The sequence below is a fragment of the Pelodiscus sinensis genome, chromosome 5 (genome assembly GCF_049634645.1).
Source record: "Pelodiscus sinensis isolate JC-2024 chromosome 5, ASM4963464v1, whole genome shotgun sequence".
Taxonomy (NCBI): domain Eukaryota; kingdom Metazoa; phylum Chordata; order Testudines; family Trionychidae; genus Pelodiscus; species Pelodiscus sinensis.
In genome coordinates, this window is record NC_134715.1 from 73,102,439 (window position 1) to 73,124,496 (window position 22,058).

Sequence of the window (22,058 nt, forward strand, 5' to 3'; positions counted from 1 at the left end):
AAGTCTAAGCCCAGAAAGGGGGAGAAAGGGGTCTTCCCGCAGTGCAAATTCCAACACTAGAAACATTGTCTGACTAACTTTAGGAGTGTTCCAATGAGCAACATCTAGCAGGAAGACTATAAAAATTGAAAAATCAATGGCTTCTTTCCCCATGAGACAGGTATATCCTGGATGTGATTTGATAAGGGTGTATCATAAAATGTTCAAAGATTCCAAATCACCACTTTCCCTATTTTGATTACAGCTAGAAATGCAGAAATGAGGCAAAATTTACTAAAGACCATAAATCTTCTTCTGTGAATCAGCACAACAGAGAGACAGCCTGAGGTGGAGATATTCTCTAGCCACTACTGAGTCTTGCCTCTGGTACCCAACAGAATTAAAAAAGGCAAAGCAGTACTGAACACCTGAACAAGCTCATAAGTAGGATCCAGTTCAAAATAGGAGAGCTTGAAGACCATAATAGTGGCATTCTGCCAGAAGGATTACCTTATTATCCATTGGTTCTGTTCACCAAATACATTGGAAATTTCTCTGATTCCCTGATGGGACTGATCATTTGCAGTACAATTGTCTTTTAGAAGGTCATCCATGCCCCAAGCGTTCACAAAAGTCTTTATTCTGGTGGATTTTCTGAAGCAGAAAGAGTTACAGGCACACATTTCCCTGGACAGTGTTCTAGTCAAAGCTCCATCCAAGGAGGAGTCCAGTCAAACAACTCATCAGCTATTGAAACATTGCATCAACATGGATTTATTGTAATCTGAGTAATCATCACTCATCTTAGTATTTAGTTCAGCCACTGTATCTTCCTAAGGAAGCATAGAGTTTCATCTTGGGACTTGAATATTCTGCTCAGTACCTTAGATCAAGCATATTTTGAGCATATAAAATCAGTTTCATTGTACCTGTATTACTTGACGATGAAAATGACCTTTTTGACCACTATTCACTTCAACAAGAATGTAGTTACAGATAGTAGCTTTGGCAGTTAATCCATCCTGCTGTATCTTTCACAAAGATAAGGTGATCTCATAGCTGTCTTTTCCCCCCCTAGATCCTTCACACCCAAAGGAGAGAGTTCTCATTTGCTGAATGTAAAGCAAGCCTCAAAATTTTATCTGAAAAGAACTGAGAGCATGAAAAACCCAAGCCATACCAGTCTTGTTTCATCCAACAAAAAAAGTTCAAAAGTAGTAGTGAGCAACTTGTGACTATAAATCTGCAACTCGGTCATTCCAGCATATATTTATCAAGTTTTACATGATAAAAATTCAGTTTTCAGCCAAAGAAGCTTTTGTCGGTTAAGTCCTGAACAGTGAAGTGATTCTTCATAGTTAGGAGCTAGGGAATACTTTTTCTAAATTCCATTATTTTTCTCTTATTTGGGAATTTTGTCACTGGTGAGAAAATCCCACACTTATTGATGGACTCAGCACTGAGAAATAATGGGGTACTAAGGGTGCTTACCTGAAATTTTTCCCTTCTTTCAAGGGATAGATTCGCAGATCCAACCCTCTTAAAAAGAAGATCTTTTTCACTTATGGTTGAAGTTCTCTGCAGTTAATTTTACTTTTTGTTCATAATAGTCAGTGGTTGAGTATTATTTTTGCAAGATGATGATGTGGGTGCAAGAGTTTTTTTTCTTGTGGTCCAGACACTAGACGAGCTAGCTTTGAAACCATCTTTAAACCAAGGAGGTTATAAGATGGTGGGGACTAGTCCCTCATCAGCCATCCAGTCAGAAAGGGGATGACTTGCACTGAGGTTATGTAAATGAATCCCTTTGAAAAATGGAAAAGTTTTGGGTAAGCAACCACAAATTTTACCATTATGCTCGATCTAAATCAATACAATTCATGTTACCCACTACAACTAAACAAATTCACATCCAGATTGCACATCTCTGCAATCTTAGGCCAGATAGGCTTTTGCAATTTCTTATCAGAAGCAATTCCAAATGGCTTTCATTTGTTATTTCACTGTTTAGAAGTGTTGTAAATATTGAAGTAGATATATAAAGAATAAATATGGAATTTCCTTTAAAACAGTGTTCACATAACTGAATGTGGGAGGCCTCTAGGTCAGCTGGCAGAAAGATAGCTGGGCAGATCTCTTTTAAGTGTCCCTACTGCATTTGGGTTGCAAGGGAGAGGAAAGAGAGACTTCACTGAGAGGAGCCAAGAAGGGAACTGAAAGTGACCAGAAAAAGTGGGGCACTTACTCGCCACATGAATCAAAACAAACCAGCTGTCTCTAATCAATCATCAATTAGTAGCACTCACCCTAACAGCCAAGGTGCAGAACAGGACCAGGTATTTTTATGATTTCATTGGGTATTGCACAAGTTGCCTTTTTTCTTTGTGTTGAGAGAGATTTTTTTCCTCTCCATGAAATTGGCCAAGGTGGTATGCATATTTTCATCTTGCACACAGCAAGTCATCTAGTAATGTAGGCAAGAAGATTATGTCAAGATGTTGAAACATTGATATGTCTATACTGCACACTTATTTCAGAATAAACTATACTGGAAGATATATTCTGAAATAGCTAATTTCAAAATAGAACATCCATACTACAAGGAAGCCTCAAAATTAGTCTGAGGCATTCTCCCTTATTGTGGATGCATTATCTTGATTTAGAGCCCCAGGAAGCACAGGGGAGAAAGTACATAGAATGGCCCTCGTGAGGAGCTATTTCGAAAGAGCAACAATGGAGCATCCATACTATTTCAATATAGCTATTTTGGAAGAGGAGTTATTCCCTGTGGAATGAGGTTTACAGAAGTCAGAATAAGCCATCCACTATTTTGATATTATTTCAAAATAACAGAATTGCTGTGGGACACTAGTTATTTCAAAATAACGGTGCAGTTTAGATGCGCCCTTAGTAGGCAGCAGATACGGCAGGTGTCCAGTGAAGGCATTTGTTACAGAAGGGATATGGTTCCCTGATAAGCAAGAGTTGGAAGTGGATTTAGAGGGAATCATCTACTAAGGAATCTAGGAAAAGAAGGGCAGGGGCTCCTAATACATGAGGCAGTGTGAAGACAATCCTCCCTTCACACTCCCCCTCACCTGCCCACCCAATTTCTCCAGTTCCTTAACCGTTATACAAGTTATATGTGGAGGATCCCAGCAATGGGCTGGAACCAAGTAAAGAAGGAGAAGGGTTGACACCCAATTAGGTGGAAATCACTAAGGAAAGAATGATGGAGTGCACTGTACAATTTATTGCCAGGTATTCCCGGGTACATTAAGTGAATGAAATTGTGTTCTAATTAAACCACATTCATTGAATTTAGTCTTTATTCCAACGTTGCTGGGACAAATAAAGGGCCTTATAGTCTTGTGAGCCTTTGTGATCAGTTCAGTTGAGTCAGTGTTATGTCATCAGTAAAGGCCACCATCACTAGTAGAAGGGGAATATTGAATGTAATACTGAAGATTAAGGGTAATAATTGAAGCTATGGGTGCTAACCAGTTGTGAATATAAGATTACTTTTATTTAGGTATCTGTAAATAGGCAGAGCAACTTGTCAGTCCCCATTATATGGGATTTAGGAAATGTATTATCTGGAACACTTGTAAATAATAGAAAACTGGGAATTTTATGGAGGCTTTGTATTATACACAAGTAATTTTTTAACACAATTAGCCATATATCCTATTTCTGCTGTTTTATATTATTTATAAGTTGGTTCACAATTTATTAGGATATTACTTATTTTTACTCTTCTAATTATTTTTTCCCAAAGAGAATACTGTGGATGCAAAGAGCTTGACTCTAAAAGTGTCATTGGTGTTAGTATGACAGGTAATGAGGCAATTTGGCAGAACATCAGAAACTAATTGAGCTCAGCTCACATCAATGTGGCTTGTTCAGCTAAGGCAGTGTCCTAAAAAGAACAGTAGAATTAAATGAGACAATATGACATGTACAATTTTAATTGGAGGTTCTAATTTAAAATATTTAAAAGCATGTTTAAAATGTGTGATGCTATACAGACATGTCCCTACCCAATTAATTAAGGATATTCAGTGGGTCATATAATATCTGAATGTCAGAAGTATAAATTATTCAAGTTTCTGCACATATAAGTATTCTAGAAACTTTTATGAAAAGAGGATTTAACTTTAATGGGAGAAAAGAGAAGATAACTCATAACTTTGCAGAATGGTATGTAGCCTTGGAATATATTTTTGTTAGAAATCTAGAAATTACTAACAATAAACTAATGTAATTTAGGAAGCAGGAACTGTCCTTGATTTTATTCCCAGCTAGCAGAATCCAATATCACTTGAAAACATATTTTGAAAGTAATTTAGTTAAGCAATGGATTAATAACATTGTTCTTTCAAGTATTGTAAAACATTTATGTTTTTCAGTATTAGGTAGAATTTATTAAAAAAGCGAGATATCCTAAATAATATGCTATACTACTGCTGTTAGTTTTCTTAAATTAGTGAAAGTTTGAATCTACTGTATTAGCCATTTTCAGTTTCTCATCTATATTGAATTTAAAATTCAGAATGTTTTAGGGTAAAGATATAGTGACTGAATCTTTTGTCTCTGTGTACTCAGGAACATTTCACTGTGGAAACATGCAATTTAGTACTATGTTATTTTAAACAATTGCTAATATATTAATACTTCTGAGTGATAATTGACTTCTGAGTGATAATTATGTGAAAGAATGCATAATTCTGTAGATTATTGAGAAAAAGTTTGTAAATCTAAATATGTAAAGAAATGTTCCGTAACTCAGCAGCATTTTTATTTGTGTATCATACATTCTTCAACGAGTGATGTCCCCATGGTGCTCCACTCTGGTCTCGGTGCGTCCTCACACCAGGGGAATGGAGATTTTTTCAGAGAAGTGCCCCTCGTGCTGCGCCTGCACACCTGAAGTCTCTCCTCTCCCTGCTATTTGTGGAGTGCACGTGCAGCGCAAATCCCATCAGTTCCTTTTCAACCTTTCTCGGCTGAAGACGGAGCTCAGAGCAGCACTCTTCTTCCTCATAGGAAATAAGAATTTTACAGTTAGTTTTAGGATTTTACATCATACTTTAATCAGTTACAGCTTGTTTCAGCATCCGCTATGCTTAAGAAAAAAAAGCAGCAGCTGCCACAGCGGCAGCTTTTTTCTCTTCAGTATGCCAGGTTCCCCCCAGCTTTAAAAGATGTGATTCCTGCAGAGACATGATGCACCTCTGATGGTCATGCCTCCTGTGCCAAATGCCTGGGAGACTCTCATGCAGCACATAAGTGTCCTCACTGCCTGAATATGACTACTAGGGCCAGAAAAGACCACAAAATGAGGCTTAAAACTTTACTCTGGGAAAAGTCTCTTCAACCATCAAGGGACAAACCAGAAGAGGCGCAGGGACAGCAAAAACCCTCTGACAGGGCAGCTTCCTCACCCTGTAAAGGTTCTCAAGCCGCAAGGACTTCCCTGGCACACTCCTCATCAATGTTGCCCCGAGCCTTGTGTTCCCCGGTTGTATGGCACTGCGGAGAAATGTAAATCAGCCTCAGCCAGGAGAGCTGAGGTGGAATCTAAACTCACCACTCCAACCGGCGCCAATGAGGCAGGAGAGCCCCAGGGAAGCCGCATATGCCTCCACCATCAGCTCCTGTGAGCGTTCCCTCAGTGCCTGAAGAAATGGGGCAGAGTGACCTTGATTACTCCCTGGCACCACAGCACAAAAAGGCGCTGCGCAAAACGCGTCATCTACAAAAATCTACTTAGCCTGACACAAGAGTGGCAGCTTGCTTGCCACATTCCACAACGCAGGGGCACACTATTATGTCACAAGGTGCCTTTCCTCCGCCTACACTGATATGCCCAAGATCTGAGTATGGTAGCAGTCATAGGAGCAGGTTATCATCGGGCCACTCTTCTCCTTCTCTATCACTGTCTTCCTGGCATTCATACAAAGACCAACAACATCCCATGTGGTCCAGCCAGTCATGGATGTATACCACACATAAATTCCAGCTTCAGTGGGCCCCTTGGGATGCATGGCCAGGGTACTGAGCACATATCTCCTATGCCTACCGCTCGAGGCTCACAGCCTCTACATCCCAACAATAGCACACTTTAATGCACTCACCCACAATTTCTATGCATTCCTCACCTCCACACCCACCCTCAGTTATATATCAAGTGGATTCTAATGAGCATGACAACTTACCTCACTCAGATTCAGAGAGTTCCTCACACGAACTTAGGTCCAGGCAGGACGAAGCAGTTTTCCAGATCTCACCTTCTCCAGCAGCAGATGACTTGAAACAATTTCAGGAATTATTTAAATGGGTAGCCCAATCCCAAGACATCACTTTACAAGAGGTTCAGGATAAACAATATAAATTACTCACAATATTACAATCTACAGCATCCTCAAAGATAACTTTACCTATCAATGAAGCTAGCCTTGAACCTTCAGAAGCTTTGAGGAAAAATCCAGCCTCTGTTCAGCCCACAAACCACAGAGATGACAGAAAATATTTTGTCCCTGCAAAGGACATGGAATTTCTCTTTGCATAGCCCCAACCAAACTCTCTCGTGGTGGACTCAGTTAATCATAAGGCAAAGAACCCACAATTTAAATCTACGCCTCAGGAAAAAGAACACAAACGGCTTGACACCTTTGGCTGCAAAGTGTACTCTTTGGCCACACTCCAATTCCGTATATCGAATTATACAGTCCTGGCCAATTATGACCATGCCAATTATGCCAAATTACAAGACCTCCTACAGGACCTCCCTGATAATAAACAACCTCACCTCCAATCCATTATCAAGGAGGGTTATTTGATAGCAAAAACTGCTCTCCAGGCCGCTATTGATGTCGCATACACCATGGCTAGAACAACAGCCATTGTAATATATAGAGTCTCGTGGCTGTAATCATCAGTGGTCCCAAGAGAACTGCAAAGGTGAAGGATCTCCCCTTTGACAGAAAACAACTATTTGCTAACAACACAGATGAGATCCTGCACTCAGTGGAGGACTCTTGCACAACACTTTGGGGCATCATTATTTTGAAATAACCTTGTGTCTAGACATAGCCTATGTTACTCATCTGATCCTGCTCTATTTCCCTCTCTGCCTCCACTCTCTGCTCATCTCCTTTCAGCTATTTGGCCTCTTCTCTGATTTCCTCCTCCTGCACAAGCTGGCCAATCGACTCCTTATATTGAGTTTCTGGCCTTCTCTGAAAGGTTACTCTTTCAGTACTGAGTACTTTCTGTGAGGGTGGAAACTGTTGAGCCATTCAGTTTTACCCTGACTTCATCTTCTACCACATCCCTTCAAGTAAAGTGGTATATAACTACCATTTTATAAAAGCCAAAGCATTCATGATACTATCATCATCATCTTTGTTAAGCTTTGTCCAACATTCAGCATCCTCTTCCCTGGTCCTTAATGTCCTTTTTAATTTTATTTGAAAGGAAGTCTTAAAAAAGACAATAGGCTATATTTCACTGTACTTTTATGCATACTTGTAGTCCAGTGGAACCTCTCACGAAAGGCAAATGTGTAACCTGTAAAACTAAATTATCTTTTATTTAGTATTGTTTTATAGTTATATTTTTCCTGTGCCTTAAATACTGGTATTGCTGTTGGTAAAGAATTTTAGATACAGATTTAAATTTGAGGCAATAGTAATTATTTTAATTTTACTGAATATGTAAATAGAAACAGTCCTCCTAAAGTTATGAGATGTGAACACACTGGTTGCCATTCATTGCCCTAGACAAATCTTGTTACTGTTCCTAAAGATGAAACATGAAAATTGCTTTGTTTCAAATTATTTCAGCCTTAATTACAAAAGTACATTACTGCTGTAGACATCTTAAAAAGGAAGATCTTGAGCTCTGTGTAGGCCAAGTAATCTTCAGCAATAGACCATAAAATATAGGTATCAAACACAATCCTGATATAAAATTATTATAGAGACAAGGCAGGTAAGATAATCTCTTTTCTTGGACTAGCTTCTGGGGGTAAGAGAGAGGCAATCTTTTGAGCTTACATACAGCTCTTCTTCAAGTCTCTCACCCTGACTCTCTATTGTCCTAAGAGCAACATAGATACAACAACTCTGAATATAAACTAATTATGAAAGTTTTATCTGTGACATAAAGTATCTTCAACTCCTGAGGTAGTCGTTGAGACCTGTGGGTATTCAGCAGCTTGCAAGATGAGAGGATGAATAATTTCATAGTTCAAGGAAATTATTACTACTTTATCACTATTACTGTATTCATATCTGCTATGTTAGCAGGGGGGCTTAGAATGCTGCTGGTACAGAATCATTATAGGCTGAAATCTAATGTGAGATTTCACTGTGTTCTAACACTTTTAAAAAAATGGTTAATTTGAATGTTTAGTAAGTATTTGCAAATAATTTTTATGCATACCAATACATCTTTTTAGGGATTGTCTCCAGCTAATTGTCATGATCAACTATCATGGATCCACAACCACTGGAAGTTTGTCAAACACATTGATAACTGGAACCATTATTTTGAATTCACTCACAGTAACTCTCACATGTTGTTTTACGAGTTTATGAAAGAAACGACATTCATTGAATTAACATGATGTATCCACAATAGCCAAGTGAAACTTCTGAACCCTACCTGGTCAATAATGTGCTAAACTAACGTCTTTCAATGTATTTTACAAACTACAAGTAATACAGTCTCGTATGTTCATTTCAGTATATTTCTAGGAAGCATTTTTTTACTTAACTTTAGATTATTGGCATATTAAAAAGAAGGAAATTCAAAGATAGGGCACTGATGCAATACTTATTTGCCTCGCTATCCCTGGAGGATGTAAAGGACAGGACTAGGTCTATAACATAACACTCTGTAAGCAAAATCATGGCCTTGTTGAGGAAAATGGGAAGATTGCTATTGACTTCAGTGGTTCGGAATTTCACCAGGGATTATAGATTCCCACCACATCTTATGTGACATACATACTGATTTTTACTTAAATTGTAAGAAGTGGGATTTTTGGAGTGTCTGCCTGTTTCTTTTAGTGTCTGCCCTTTGTTTTTTTAGCGGCATCTCAGGGTTCATAAATTAGAACACAATAGAGCTTGTCAACTATTTTATTTTTCTTCCACTTCAGACTTCTTTATGTAATGATCATTGTAAAATGAAAACTCTAGTATATTTTTAGCCTCCTCATTCTGTGGTATGAATAGGGTCACAAGTCATAGCCTAATACACAAACTTTTTATTCCAGCACTAAATCTATAATTTATGATTGATTTTTTAAAAAATTTAGATAAAGAACAATGGTAAATGTATAAATTGATTATACTTAAATAATTTTCTAATCACAACCCACCAGGCACAAAACAGCAAACAATATTTGAAAAACGTTCAATCTTAGGATATTTCAATTAATGCTGATATGATTTTGTAATCCTAATAAAGGGATTTTAATTAGATGGGCTCAATCTTATTGAAAACTCTTAAAATGTGTAGACCAGTATTGCAGATTAAAGTTAGTTTAAAAATCTAACCCCAGCTTGCAAAAGCACTAGCTTTTCAGCAGTCATTTTGTGTTAGAAACCAGAAAGTGTGTCCGGTGAAAGATGATTTGTGTCAGCTAAAACTGTAGCCTGCAGCAACACTTGCTAGGTTATTACTTTAATCTAGTTATTGCAGCCTTGAAGTGTACATTAGTAAGCTGAGGCTAAAAATGTCAAAAGCACAACTGAGACTGATCATTAAAGACTTCTAAGAACAAGAGAAAGCAGTCCCATGTACTTTTTCTGGGCTTGGTCATTTGGGATTTCAGTACTATTAACAGTGGAGCATTTAAAAATTATCAGCTGTTTACTGGAATGACATTTTTATTATAATATGCAATAATATCCATGACTAGAAATTTATGCTGAAGTAACATTAGCTGTTAAAAACAATCAAAATAATCAAAAAGCTGTGTTCATTGTCAACATCTGTTCACCAAGAGAATGCCAGGTTATTATATTTTTCAATTGATAAGGTAGTACACGCTACATTAATTCCTTAATTTAATATACTTCAATAACAATGATAGTAAATAGAAACATAATAGTTAGTTTTGTCAAAAGCAGCAGGCAGAAAACATATACCTTAATTTAAGCATTACATTATAGCTGCTTCATCCATTTAAATTCGTGTGTGCCAAATATAAGAGCCCGATACATTGCAAATAATTTGGGGATAGGAGTTAAATTACATTAATGGACAAAATCAGAAATGTATGTACATGTAATACAGTGTTTACCATGTTCTATGAGAATTACCATGATGGGCCAGACCAGTGGTTTGTGTAACCCAGCATCTTGTCTTCAGTGCTAGATGCTTGAGAGAGAATGATAAGAACAGGGAAATAATTGAATCATTGAATAATCCATCCCCTGGCATCCAAGCCCAGTTTTTGGTAAACAGAGGTTTAAGGAAGCAAGACGATAGGGTTGCATCCCTGAGCATCTTATCTAATAGCCATTGATGCATCCAACCTCCATGAAGTTATCTGTTTTGAGCCCAGTTCTATGTTTGACCTTCAGAACCTGTGATGAGTTCCATGCATTGTGTGAAAAAGTACTTCCTTATGGTTTTTTTTAAACCTACTGGCTATTGATTTCACTGTGTGGTGTCTGCTTAAAGGGATTAATAATATGTTCTTCACTTTCTCCACACCATTCATCATTTTATAGACCATAATCATATCCCCTCTTCTTTTTAAAGTGAACAGTCCATTCTTTAGATTTCTTATCATATGGAGGTCATCTCATACCCCACCATCACCTCTCTTGAACTTCCCTGTACTTTTTCCACTTCAAATATATCATTGTGGAGCTAGGTATACAAGAATTGCATAGAGTCTGTCAGGTGTGGTCATACTTGGATTTATATAATGGTATTACGATATTTTCTGTTCCTTTCCTAATGGTTCTTAACATTCACCTAGTTCCGTGGTCACCAACCAGTCGATCGCAAGGCCTCGACCAGTCGATCACAAAGCATTCGGCCCTCCCTCCCCCCTGCATTTTCCCCCTATCCCCGAGAAGCCCCACTACCTACCTCCAGCGACAATGGAGGTAGTGCCGACTTCCCGCAGTGTGGACGGAAGTCCTGCAGCTTCGTGCCGCTTCCGGAAGTGCGCTGGCTGCTCCCCTCCCATAGGTCTGTCCCATGCCAGGTGCGCTGCGGGAGGGGGCGTCAGCCCCGGAGGAGGAGTGCAGCAGATTCCCTGCGCAGCAGGAGGGGTGAGTCATCCCTGGGGCAGGTGCATGCGGGGATTTCCCTGCACCACGGGAGGGGGGGGGTCAGCCCTGGGCAGGTGCCTGTGGGAGGGGGAGTCAGCCCCGGGGCAGGGGCACGCCAGTTTCCCTCGGGGGGGGGGGAATCCTGGGAGGAGGCGGGTGCAGGAGACTCCCTGCCCCCACTGGTACCCCACCCTCCCTGTGCCCCCTGTTCCCTGCCCCCTGTGCCCCCTGTTCCCTCTTCCCTCTTTCCTGTCCCCTGTTCCCAGCCCCGTGCCTCCTCTTCCCACTCCCCAGCCACAGAACTCTATCTCCACGCCCCTGTCCACAGCTGCAGAAACCTGTCCCCACCTGAAGAAACCTGTCTCCACTGGCACTCTGTCTCCTGCTGCAGAACCCTGTCCTCTCCCCTGCCAGCACCTTCTCCCCTGCCTCCAGCTTCAGAATTCTGTCCCCACTGTCACCCTGTTCCCTGCTGTAGAACCCTGTCCCCACTGGCACCCTGTCCCCTGCCCTCCCAGCACCCTGTTCCCTCTCCCTTGCCCCCAGCCGCAGAACTCTGTCCCCACTGGCACCCTGTCCCCTGCCTCAGAACCCACTAGCGCCCTTCCCCAGTACTATATCCCCTGCTCCCACCAACATAGTTGGGGCCACATTAGTGAAGTTTGGGAGGAGGAGGGGTTGGAGGAGGGTTTTTTTTGCATCTCATTTGTGTGGCCCCAACTGACTTATTTGTGGGTCAATGACCCCCGACTCAAAACAGGTTCCCTGCACTTCTCAGAAATAAAGACAATGCAGAAACTTTTTGTGTTTGACATAGTATTTTATTTAAAAATGAAGCCTGTCCAACAAACCCCTAATTGGGGCCAAGCCCCATCTGGCCACAGCATCATAACACTCCTGCACTCCCCTTTCCCCCAGAGCCTACATCTGAGCCTATCATATACTGAAACCCTCTGCCCTGAGCCCCTCACATACCCCAATCCAAATTCCTGAAACCTCGCGACCAGAAGTCTGTGGCTTGCTTAGTACCCTAACCCTACATCTGACCCCAACACTGCTCGACCTGGAGCCCCCTCCCCAAGCCAGCATCACCTTCTCCACCTCCTCCTGCATCCAGATTTCCTCCCAGAACTTGCATCTCTCACCCCTTCCCACACCCAAATCCCTCATTCCAACCCCAGAGCCTACACATCCTGTCTCAACCCAGCGACGGTACGACTAGACTGCAGGAGTTTTTCAGGATTCTGGAGATATCCCAGAAAAACTCTTCTGCATCCGGGGATGCATTTGTTCTTCCACTTGTTTTAGTGGAAGAGCGAACATGATTTTTTGGTCACCCCCTGTATTCTTCTTTCCACAAGGAATAAGGGGACTTCCAAAAGAAGGGTTTTTTTCTGACATTTGGTCCAGTCTAGACAGGCCAAACGTTGGAAAAACCTCTTCCTGCAGAAGAATTGGGGAAAAAAGCAGCAGTATAAGGGTTGGGGATAATATTGGGGTGCGGGTGCCACCAACCAGTCCGAAACGCAAGCGACCCGCCCCTCACTGTCTTACCACCCTCACAAAGGGGGGGATCCGAAAAGTTGTAGCCCTGTACTGGCGCTCTCCCCGGGCGCCCAGCACTAGACTCCTTGTGATTGGCCATAGGGGGTAGGGGGGTCCGGGCCCGCCCTCTCTCATGGGCCCCAGCCCAGGGCCCTAAGAACAAGTATGGCTGAACCTGCCCAACCTGCGGGGGTTTTGACTTCAACCCTCCAGCTCGCTGGGCTCTACTCCAGACCTTGCCCTGGGCTTCTTCCTACCCCGTCACCTTGTCCGTCTCCTCTCCTTCCCTTTCCTTCCTGCCAGATCCTCCTTCTCTTTTTTCTTCTGCCCCTCTCCTCTCTTCTTCTGGGACTCCTTTGCTCTTTTAACCCTCCCGCCCTCTGACGTCATCCGCCGACCAGTCCACTGACCTAGCTTATTTTTATACTTTTATTATAGACGCATTGAGCAGATGTTGTCTGAAAACTGTTCATGATGCCTCCAAGATCTCCTTCTTGAATGTAACAGCTAATTTAGACCCCAACTTTTTGTTGTTGGGGTCACACTAAAGTTGGTGTCAGTCCTGACTGTGAGAGAGGCCAGGGATCCCAGGTGACTGTGAGGAGCCCCAGATCTTCCGCCTGCCCTGGGTAGCACACCCCATGGTGTAGGGGCTCCTTATTCAAGCAACCAATCTAGGGCTTTCCAATGGCCCATGCTTTCTGGAAAATGCTCCCCTGACTTCCTTTACTCCTCGCAAAAGGGGGAGTACCAAGCGCCTAAAGATCAACCTTCAGAGCATCAATCTTCCTGTAAGTACAGATGTGCCCTGAATGTCTTTTACTACAACCCTGCTATGGCTTCTGGCCTGGGCAGGTGTTGAGATCTTGGGAACAAGAAGAGAAGTGTGAGGGGATCTTCTGCAGGTGTCCCACTTTTGGCTTTTGAAAAGATGGTTACCCATCCATGTGCAAAATATACCAAGGTATATGCTGATGGGTATCACCAATAGAAACACATGCTGCCAGCTGTAGATGCTCTTCATGCTCTGCTAATCATCTGAATGGCATTTGAATATCTTCAGGGCAGCTGAAGAGCACTCAACTTACAAGAAACAGTGCTCTAGGTCATGCCTTCCTCTTACCTAGTCTAAAAAAAAGAGAGGTTGGTCACATACCACCAGGGGAGCTGACAGCCTTGCTGGGCCCCTGGGCAAAGTGGGGGAGGATCCAACTGTGCACTCCCAGAAAAAGTGGGACCTCAGGTAGAAGGGGTGAGGCCCAGGAAGCCAGACCGCAGAGCCAGATGGACCATAGTATGCCCCCCAAGCCCTCAGAGCTGCCTGGAGCATTTCACGTTGTGCTGTAGCAGTAATTTAAAGGGCCTATAGCTGTGGTGGTTAGTAGCCCTGGAACCTTTTGAATCAACTTCCTAGGCTGGTTGCCTTCTTTGTCTCCCACTCTGTCAGCAGGCCTACATACCTCCATACCTTTGTGCAGCACCATGCCCTCAAACATGGTCATGGCCACTAAGTTGAGTAGCCACTCTTCTTTCATAATGAAATATAAATGTTTGTCCTTGTGACAAAAAACAAACAAAACAAAACAAAAAACAGGCATAAAGACTATGAAGAGCAAATGAATGCAGATTATGTGTTATGTTGAATCCCTAAGTCTTAGCCCTAGATTACAGCAGAGAAGGGCTACTCTATCTCTGTGAGAATCTGTGATACAAAATGCCTCCATGAGATACCAATGCCATGCCACGCCTAAAACAGTGCTCTATTTGTATAAAGCCAGGTTAGATGCCTAGTGCAGACATGGGGCAAAATCAGAGGCCTTCTTTTTCTATAATTTTTTGTATAGGCTAGAACTCATTAACTGACCAAGTCTGTGGAGCCCTTAGACCCTCAATGTATCTTGCCCTTTGTACCCTATTCAATAATGTTTGTTTGTGTTAAAAAGAAAAGCAAAATGTAAGTAGAAAATCTGTTTTGGGGCCTAAATTTAATCTTGACAATGATGAGGCCTGATAAATTGTGGGTGAAGTGAAGTAAGACAGTTCAGAAGCAAATTAGAGGCAAATTAGGACACAAGGCCAGGTCATGATATAAATAAGTTTCCATTTAATTGTTTGAACAAAAGTTTTAGCTGAAACATGAATGTTTTGAAAAGATAAAATCAATACTGATAGTTATTTTATTGGCATTTATATAGATATTAAGTAAGGTTGTGTTTATTACAAAAAAGCCAACCAGGGAGTAGAAGGTATTTTAAATATGGAATCAGAAATATGAATATGATAAAGGCTGGCTTAATACCAATTAATGAAGATATAATTAATTATAAAATAATGGAATATTAATTTTAGATTAACCTGCTCGTCCACCATCAATTTACTGTTAGAGAAAGGTTTCTATACAATTTCTTCTCATCCAGGGATTGATCACCCCTGGATGTGCCTTTCTTGTTGAATATGAGTATAAATTGCCATGCATGCTTATGCTGTAATTCCTGTTTGCTTTAACTAATTATTTTATTTAAAATAACATCTTTAATTATATCATTTATTGTGGCACTCACAGTTCTCCACTAAATTAAATTTATCTGTAACAGCCTGGAGGCATCAGCCTCAGGAATTTAATTGTATTATTGGTATTATTATTCACATTTAAAATACAAATGAAAAATATTTAAATCAAAGGTTATAGCTGAAGAGGGACACAAGAGGAAAAGGGAAAGGCTTACAGCCCCCTTTTCCCTCCACTGTACACTTGTGCAGATGCAATACACAATATGGCTTTATGGGGATCATCTGAGGTCCAGTCCTGCAGGAGGTAGAGATAACCTGATAAATGAGTAAACTGGGCTTCACAGCAGATGCTCAAGATTGTCCAAAAAGTGTAGACTGCAATTCAACATGCCTTAAATCTCAAGTACATGCTTAATTTTTAGCACAAGTAGATACATTGTTTTAAAAGTGATACTCAATTACATCCATAACAGACTTAGAGTTAAATATGTTCTCAAGAGCCTTGCTGAATAGGGGTTTAAATTATTGTTCTTGTTAGATCATAATAATTCGTATTCATTTTTATATTCTGAATGGTAATGAAGATAACATAGAACATAACATACTAGAACTGGAAGGGACCTTGAGGGGTCATCAAGTCCAATCATCGGCCCTCATGAAGACGTAATACCTAGTTCTGTCATAGCGTCTTCCAGCAAAAGATTTCAGGAGTTTCTTGTGAACATTAACCGGCTAAGCTTCACAACAGCTTAAAGTGATCAGATGGAAACAGAATCCAAACATAAAATGATTTTCCTCAGGGTGTCTATAATAGGATCAGGAGATTCCTAGACCCAAAACCCCATTGGCAGCAATGGAATTTGGACTAGGCCCTTGGTCTCATGTCTGAACAAGTCTGCAGTGAATCTTACCTAAATCTAAGTAGTGTTGGTGTAATCCAGACTTTCCATTTGTTTTATTTACTTTCTAAATTGTGATGTATAAGGATAGTGAACAGATGTCCGTACCGTGGCCAGGTAGCCACTATAACATTGGTCATTTACATTCTCAATAAAATGTATATTCCAATCCCTACCCAAATAAATAAGATAAATAACTAATATCTCATCACAAATACCACACTCTTCAATGCTCCAAACTACTTTATCTCCTAAAGACTGGGGGTGGGGGAAAAGGGATAGAGCTTGTAGCATAGTAATTTTAGGTACATGCTTAAGTGGTATTTAAATATGAATCCTTCTAATCACTTAATGTCTACGTGTTGTCTGGGTGGTTAGGGAAGATGGGAAACACAGAACCATCACCAGACACAAAAATTTGGCTCTCTAATCTGAGTCTAACCACTCACAAGGATCGATTGACAGGAATGGTTCCATTACAGTTTAAGGCCTATGACAGGCAGAATCCAAAAACCAACTCACGCTGTAGATCCCAAAATTTAGTAAAAAAAACCCCATGATATCCAAAAGGTTCAAACCCATTTGACATATGAACAATTACTGGAAATATAAAAGTTATTGTTTAAGATAGCATGTAAAATGATTGCTGATCACATAAAGGTAAAAGATAAAGAATACCTTTTAATAAAGATAAAGTGTATATATCTCAAGAGTGACATTCAAAAAATGTGCAAATTTAATAGAACATATTTGCTACTAGCAGCAATAATGAATAGTCAGTTATAAGGGAAATACATAAACATACTCTTTTTACAGTACTTAAATTTTTTTCACATGACCAAAATTGCTTGAAGGACACACACACATGAAAACACCACTTACAATTTAATGAAATGTAGTGGAAACTGGGCACAGTTTAATTAATTATAGCAAAACAAATTAACTCATTTAGTTTCTCTTTCTGAATATAGTAGCTAATCTCTACAATTTCAAATGTTCCAAGTGTCACATTGACCCACTCTTAATTATATAACTGATTTCAGTACCACATGCATGAAACCCACACTATGCCACCTATTGCTCAATTGGCAATTCCGAGTATGGGAATTTTGCATCAGTTCATGGTGGCGGAGTCCAGACAGAGTACCTGGATATTGGTATTTCTTCTTTACTGAACTCAGTATTTGAATTAATAGTTACTTAAAGTAACAATGACTCAGCTGTGATCTATAAAATACATAGCATGTGGTTGCAGAAAGAAATGAAGAGGAATACATTTTATTTTACAGTTGGGGTCATGGTAGCAATCAACAGTGTGAGTTAAGTACTTAAAATTTAAACTATAAAAGAAAACAGTCGTGTAATTTGTAAAGTAGTTTGATTGTGTGTCACTTGTAGCCCTGCAGTAGATTGTACAATGCTGTAGCTTCCAGGAGGTTGTGGTGATTTGCAATATAAGAATTAATGAAACAAAGCACTAATCCCTGAAGTAGTGGGTTTTTTTTATTCAATAGGGTGATTGCAATCTAAACTGCCTTACTCTCAAAGCAACAGTAAGTGTAATTTTGTTGATGTTTCGTTATTTCAGAGGGCTTTCTTTCTCTCCTTCCTAGGGGATATTGTTGAGTCATCTGGCATTGGTATTGGAGGCATGCTGCCTATTTGCCTGTTTGTGAAGAAATTGGAGCTGAATGCCATTTAAATCAACAGCTATAGTACACTGTATTGGCAACATTGTTAAAGAAGATCAGGAGGCCAAAAGCAAATAATTGATTCTTCTGCTTACCTTGGCTAATTTTGGACTTCCAGGGTCAACAGAATGCTGACAAAACATTCCCAGGATCAAAAGGAAAATGCCCTTCAACATCCAAATAAATTGTCCCTGTAACATAAGCAAGAAATTGACAAATCCAAATGTTTTTTTTACTTCACATGGATTATTATACTCAGGTACAATAAGGCTAGATTACCTCTGACATTAATGATGTAGTTACTACATACAGTGATTACAATAAAAATGGACATTTACCACCCATCTAATGTAAATAATAGAAGCAGGAGAAGCTTTCAACATGAAGCCATTGGTGGTAGAGATTCTGCAGTTGACCCAATGGTGAAAACAGGATGGTTCACTGGAAATGATTTTTTTTTTGGGGGGGGGGGGGGGGGGAGTATGTTAACACCAAATACTAAATCAAAATTAGTGAAATAGCTAACCCTCAAAGTTCCAAAGTAACTGGATCCATAATGAAAACCTTAAGAGAGTAGGACACCTACCTTACTCTTATCTAATTGCTTATAACTTCTTCAACCCTAGAAACAGATACAGGTTGTACCTCCCTGGTCGGACACCATTGGGACCTGACTGGCCCCGAACCAGGGAATTTGCTGGACCAGGGGAGGTCAATGCAGTGAGCAGGCGGGCGGGAGGGAGGTGTCTACTTTCTCCTGATCCTCCTGGAGTTCTGCTTTTCCCTAGGCAGTTCTACTGCCAACCAGGACTCTGCTTTCCCCACAGTGCCGGGGAAAGGGTGCTCTACTTTCCCCCCATGACTTAGCTGCCATTCGCGGCTCCACTTCCCTGCCAGGACTCCACTCTCCCCACAGTGGCCAAGAACTCCACTGCCATCTGGAGCTCCACTCTCTCCCTGGTGGCTTCACTGCCACCTGGGACTCTGTGCTCCTTCTGGTGGTCGGGGGCTCCTGTTTGTACCCAATGGCTCTGACACCTCCTGGGGGCTCTGCTACTGCCCAGCAGTTCCATACTTCCACCAGCAACTCTGCTGCTACCCGGCAGCTCCATGCTTCACCAAGTAACTCTGCTGTCATTTGAGGGGCTCTGAACTACTCTCAGAGTTTTTGCTCTCCCTCCTCCCCCAGCACTACGCTATAGCCGAGCCATGCTTCTGCCTTCCACCGTGACAGGGAGCTACGTTCCCCCACACTCCCTTCTATGGACTGGGGGCTCTTCATTCCTCCTGGTGGCTCTGCTGCCCCCAGGGCTCCATCTTGACCTCCTAGTTTGGCAACGCTCCTAGCCAATGTCTTATCCCCATCAGTGCTCCCCCAGGGGTCACCCTATAATGCCAGATCAGGGGTGTTTCCAGACCAGGGAACTCCAGATTATGGAGTTTCAAATAGGAAATGGACAGATGTATTTTCTGGTTCAAGCTCTCCAGTCACCAACCAGTCATCTTGCACATAGCCTCAGTAGTCAGACTATGTGGGGCACTAAACAGGGGTTCTAGAGGAATGAAAATGTTGTTGCTAATCATTTTTACTGTAGTAGCACTGAGAGATGCAATAGAGAGCTGGACCTCATTATACTACACACTGCTCAAACACATATTAAAATAAAAAGTTTGGTTTTTTTCTCTAAACTAAATAGACACAGGCACAGAAAGGTGAAGTAACTTACAGGTCAGAGATAGAGAAGGGAATGCAACCCAACTGACTTGATTGTTCATTTAGTGCTCTTATCTGCTGGACCAGTTTGCCCACTATACCAGCCAACATGCTTTCTAGTTTAAATTCTATTCCTCACTTTTTCACTATCTGTGGAATGGGAAACATTTTCTGTCAGCCAGGAAGTAGTTTGAAGACAGCTGGGAAATATTTCAACAGGGTGGTAAATGAGAGTCAAGAAATTAGTAAGGTGGCAAAAGCGAGGCAACAGAGAAGAGGGGGATAGGGAGCTGGAATTAATACAATAACCATTCGTTATGCAATTATTGCTAAATTGGGATTCTGCTCATATTCATGTTCTCTGGCAAACAAGGAATGAGGGTCCCATTCATCTTCATTGATCAGTTATGGAGCTGATTGGAACAATATTGATTAAATGAAATTGTATCTGACCTGAAAACTGTGTGTGTGTGTGTGTGTGTGTGTGTGTGTGTGTGTGTGTGTGTGTGTGCACGCACACATGCTCTCACAGGAAGAAGAGAGAGAGATTGAGAGTACAGGTTGGACCCTCCCTTGTCCGGCACCCTCGGGACCTGACTGATCCTGAAAGAGGGAATTTGCTGGATCAGGGAAGGATCCCTGCCACCAGCCTCCCAGGATATCCCACTTCCCTGTGACTGGCTCCACTCAGGCCCACTGCCACTTGGCTGCAGCCTGAAGGGGTTGGACTTGGGCTCCAGCCCACTGGGGCTCCCTGGAGATGGAGCTTCCCAGATGCCATGGCCCCACTACTGCCCTGCCTGGCCAGGGTTGCCCAGAACAGGGCATGCCAGTCTTTCTGCTATCCCACCCAACTGGGGCTCCCCGGGGATGGGTTTCACCGGTCCTGCTGGCTGGGGTTCTCCAGGGATGGGGCTCCCAGCTGCTTCATACTCCAGGGTGCTGAGGCTCTCTGATTCAGCAACCTCTGTGGTCCTGCCAGATCATGGATGTTGCTGGACAAGAGAGTCCTGGATTTCAGAGTTTCAACCTGTACTGGCTTTCACATGCTCTGTAGCTCTGTGATAGGAGCACTGACTTGGGATTGGTAAACTCTGTTCTGAATTTGGCAGGGGAAAGACTTGAACATGGGTTTCTTACAACCCAGACCAGTACTGTAACTTACAATAGAGACCTAAATTCCCTTTCTGAATCAAAAAAGCTCATGTTTCAATTGAGAAATTGACATTTTTACACAATTTGCTATTCATGATGGTGTAATAGTTTCTAGTGAAATAAGAAAGCAAACCGTGAAGCTTCAAAAGAGCATTGTCTTTTGATTAGCCCTTAGCCCTATCAGAAGGCATTTTATAGTAAAATGAGGCCTGGAGGGAAGGAAGAGGCCACAAAATAGTGATGGAAAAAGAAATCCTCACATTTCTTTTCAAGAGTCTTTGTATCCCTCGTGGACACAAGTTTTTTTATGGGAAAAAACCATGAAAACGGAAATATTTATCTGAGCAATTGTGAGTTAACAGCAGAAACACTTTAATGTATATTTATCCATGTTACGTGGAAAATTAGTGTTTTGAAATTCCAGAACTAAAAAGAAAATAACTTAATGGACTGAATTTTTTTCTGAAGTAAAGTATGAATGACCAAGATATTAAGTCCCCAAATAAGGTAGCCAACAACAAATCAGGTTGCAAATTAGCCTTCTAATCCTATATTTTGGTTACAGCAGCTATAGTACAATTGACAATTGATTTGCTATTTTCTCACCAACATAAAGTGGCATACAGCCTTTAAAATGAAATGCATTATGTGCTTTAGTTCACAGCAGCATATGTCCTCAAGATTTCATCCTGAACAGAGTATTGTAGGCATTATCTGTGTGAATAAACCTACCATTAACAAGGTACAATATAACATATGAGATTCTGCTGCTTATATTCATTCTGTTTATTTTATTTCTTTAAAATGTATTACAACAGTGCATAGTGGCCAACCAAGCATGGGACCTCATTGGAGAGGAGACTGTGCAGAGTGGTACATAGTCTCTACTATGAAAAGCTTACAATTTACAAAAGACAACAAAACAGACGAAGTATGTCTGATGGCAGTTTGTAGTAAAGTGAACAAAGTGAATGATGAAAATCCCATGTTAGTTCTACAAGTTCTGGAAGATAGGCCTGTTAAAGTCTATAATCTGAGTTTTTCAACAGGACATGAGAGGTATGAATGAGGTCATTAAGCATAGTGGCTTTGGGCAGTAGTAACAAAGAGGTGTTGTTCTCAGAAACTAGTTATTTTTGCAGGAAATAATGCACTCTCATTAAGTTGTGATATGCTCCCAATATACCTGATCATGTATTTAACATTTAATTTTCACTCATAGTCCATCTGACTGATCTACCATGCGTTTCTTCTGTGTGAT

At 41.1% G+C, this 22,058-nt stretch overlaps 1 protein-coding gene across 2 annotated transcripts in view; it reads left to right on the plus strand.

The window, feature by feature from the left end:
• Window positions 1–22,058, plus strand: part of TENM3 (teneurin transmembrane protein 3) — a 2,294,790-nt gene that overhangs the window by 416,149 nt on the left and 1,856,583 nt on the right. The gene's annotated exons all lie outside the window — the stretch shown is intronic.